The following is a 4,080-nucleotide window of genomic DNA, read 5'->3' as shown; positions in this document are numbered from 1 at the left end:
CTGGCTCCCCGATCAGGGCCATAGGGCTTGGAAGGAGCTTCGGGTGGGGGGGCAGCTCCCAGCCCCCTGCCCCAATTTGCCAGTGGGGCAGCTAGCTTGCTACTAGCTTCCCTGCTAGTGGATCGGGGCAGGGGGCTGGGAACTACCCCACCCCTGCAGCTCTTTCCAGGCTCCATGCCTTGATCACCTGATCAGGACACACGGCTGGGACCTGCCTCTGACTGGGACAGTTCCCAGGCAGTGTTAGGTGGCATGGGGAAGTCTGCATGTACAGCCTGGAGCTACCTGGAGACTGCCCAAAACAGGACAGTCCCCAGCTGCCTCCAGGCTGCATATGCTTCTGCATGCAGCCTGGGGCTAGCTGGGAACTGTCCCGATCAGGGGCAGATCCCAACCAGCTCCAGGCTGGGCAGGGAACTGTCCCCATGCGGGGAGATCCCAGCCCCTGCTCCATGATTGCAATTGCAATTGTGGAGTGGGGGCTGGGAACAAGCTCCCAGGCTGTTCCCACCCCCCATTCTGCTGTTGTAGACAAGCTCTTAGCCCCCTGTCTGTGATCAGGGAATGGAGGCTGGAAGCTCCCTGCTGCTGGGGCAGGGGGGCATTGTCTCCACCTGGGCACACAGCGCAGAGGCTGGGGAGCTTGTTCCCTACTCAGCTCCATGAGTGCAGAGCTGGAGGGGATGGACAGGTTGGGGAACTAGTTCCCTGCCCAGCTCTGTGCTTATGGAACTGGAGCCCACCCCAGCAACAGGCAGCTCCTGGGGTCAGGGAGCTCTCTCCCACCCACTTCTGGCTGGCTGGCCAGGAGCAGATTTTGTTCCTGATCAGGCATCTACACAAGTGCTACGGTGCAGTTACTAATGCAGAGGAAAATTTGCTACTTGCATTTGTGGATAGCAAATTTTCTTGGTATTAGGAAGGTTTGCTGTGAAGTAAGCATGTGCACATGTAGGTGCACTTTGCAGTAAACTATGCTAATGCAAAGTTAAGCATCTCATGTAGGTGCATCCTCTATGTATGGAAATGTTTTTTAAAGTCAATCTGTTCTAGAAGTGTTTTTTTTTTTTAAAATATATATTTGGAATTTGGATTGGAAGCCAATTATAACGGGATATAAAAATAGGAGATATACATTTCCTCCCAGGATTAATCATCTAGGATTATTATTACTGTAATGTTCTGCATTCAGAATAAGTGTGAAGTAATTTACAGCTTATTTTCAAAACAGAGATCCCAGATGTGAAATATGTTCTTTTGAAATAGGGACTGATTGAATTCCCAGAGGGGAAATTCCTGTCTGTATCATGAAAATAATTAACTGCCCTTAGCTTTCCCCAGGAAGTGGAAGGGCACTGAAGAGGATGCTGAAAAGCAGGTGATGGTTTGTTTGAATAGGCAAGAACCCTGATCAGACCACGAGTCACAGTTGTATTTAATGCTGGTACTTACTGTTCACAGTACAACCTCAAGTCGGAAATTGCTGTTTGCCGTGAGAAGTGTTCTTGGCACTAGGACCATTGGTAATGTTAATAACCACTAAGTATGTGAACTGCCCACAGGGAGGAGCTCTGCTGATTTCTCTCTTTTGGTGGCCCAGCCTATTTTCTGGGACATCTTCCAAAAATAAAAAGCATCCGAGTCTACAGGACTCAGGTGTCCAGTGCAACCTTCCTGTAGATACCACCAACAGATTTAATCACAGAAAAGTGATTTGTGTTAGTGCCTTGGTCCAGGCATTTTCCTTAGATTGAACAACAACTTCTGGGATCTCGATAGGTCTTTCTTAAAGGAAATCTTAATATGGTTTTCCAAACTCTCTTATCTCACCGAAATTAACCTAGTAAACATGGAAAAGAGAAACAAAGTATTCTTTGAGCCCATCTCTCTTCTGGGCTGTAGGCATGGCACACAGGATAAGGTTTGGGTTTGGCTTGCTTGGGGTTTTTTTTTGTTACAGTCACTTGTATTGCTTCTCTCTTTTCTGCTAGGCACCAGATGACACTGTTCAGATCCATTCAGAAAGAGTGAGACTATCTTTGTGTGGTTATTCACCACTAACTCATCTGGTTTGAAAGTGGAACAAAAATACCGAGAGGGTGAATAGATAGGAAGGAGATTCCTGGGGCTATACAATTGCTCTTCAGCTGCATCTACAAATCCTTTAGATCAGATACAATTCCCACTGAGAAGACTCACCCAACACTTAACTGAAAACCTCCTCTGAAAATAATTACGTTTTTTACAGCAGCTGAAAACTGATAGGAACCAAACTGGAGGCACTGTTGTTACACTGAATTCTCACTTCCTGGGATTTTAATTCACCTGTGGGGTGAGTGAGCTGTAAGAAAGGAATGGTGGGTGGAAGTGCATCTGTGTTTACAGGGGGAAGAAAGCACCTTTCCAAATGTCTGTCTGAAGCAGGGCCAGACACAGGCATGGGTGAACTGGGTGGCTGCCTGGGGCCCTAACAGAAAGGGGGCCCAAAAAGGATAACTATTCTGTCTGATTATCATTATTATTATCATTATCTCTGGTGAAGGGGGAGGCCGATATTAAAAGTTTGCCCAGGACTGCCAGGAGTATAGGTACAGTGCTGCTCTGAAGCAGCCTGTCTTTTCTCCTTGTCTGTCCTCTGCACCTGAGGGGGGCAGACCAGGATTAGCAGAAAAGCACTGATGCCAGCCCCCCTGCGGGGGTTTCTGCCTAAGGAGGAGAGAAATTAATTCATCTCCCATCCCAGGTGTCTTGTTTTATCAGCATCTTGAGAGGAGATCTGTCTGGAGCTGGGACTGTGCTAAGCTACTAGACCATCTCTAGGCAGGGAAAAACATCTTTCAAAGAATTTTCTTTTGTGTGTGTGTGTGTATGAGAGGATTCTTTACATTCTCTGTGGGTAAGTATGTATATGTGTGTGTACAAATGTACATATATGAGGGAGGATTCTCTACGTTTTTGATGCGTGTAGGTATGTGTATATATGTCCATTTATATGTATGTGTGCTTATATATGTGTGTATGTATGTGTGTGTAGATTCTTTAATTTCTGCATGTTTAGGTGTGTGTGTGTGTGTATATATATAGATATGCATACATGACAGAGGATTTTTTACATTCTGAATATGTGTGTGTACATCACATCAGTATAATGCACACATAACCCATTATTAGATAATATAATACATATGTAATGTTATATGATATAAACAAATATAAAATGTAAACAAAAATATACTATATTTTAAATAAATATAACATAAACAAAAATATGAAGTCTATATAGTATATATCCAGTACACAACTATATATAAATGTGTGTGGAAGTATATATATGTGTGTATATATGTATGTGTACATAATGTGTAGATGTATGTAAATATACGTATATGTGTATACGGCTATATATAGCCACATACATATATAGTATAGATGTGTGTGTACACACATATACATATATCTGTATACATATGTATGCTGTAACATACACATACTTATATACAGGGGTGTAGGTTGTAGCCATGTTGATCTAAGGACATAGGCAGACAAGGTTCTTTGGGTAAATCTGATAGCTTTTATTAGACCAACTAAATAGTTGGAAAAATTCTTCTTAGCAAGCTAAACTCGGAAGCTTGCAAAGAAGAATTTTTCCAACTATTTGAGTTGGTCTAATAAATCACATTTACCCAAAAAACCTTGTCTACATACATACATAGATATGTCATATATATATATACTATATATGCATATAGTATATATATGTACATATCTATCTGCATATAGTATAGATGTGTGTCTATACACACATGCACATATGTACACATCTATCTGCATATAGCATAGATGTGTGTGTGTGTATAGACACACACATACATATATTTATGTACAGATAGTGTATAATGTATATCTGTATACTTATGTACATTATATATAGATATATCTGTACGTGTATATACACACACACCTATGTTAGATGCATATAGATATGCATGCATCTGGATACATATATACACACTATATATAGATGGATGGTATATACGCATAAGTATAGATGTGTGTCTCTCTACAGGCATATACACACAG

This window comes from Gavialis gangeticus, unplaced genomic scaffold (genome assembly GCF_001723915.1).
Source record: "Gavialis gangeticus isolate Ggan-Ray unplaced genomic scaffold, GavGan_comp1, whole genome shotgun sequence".
Classification (NCBI taxonomy): domain Eukaryota; kingdom Metazoa; phylum Chordata; order Crocodylia; family Gavialidae; genus Gavialis; species Gavialis gangeticus.
Note: the sequence above shows the minus strand (reverse complement) of the source record.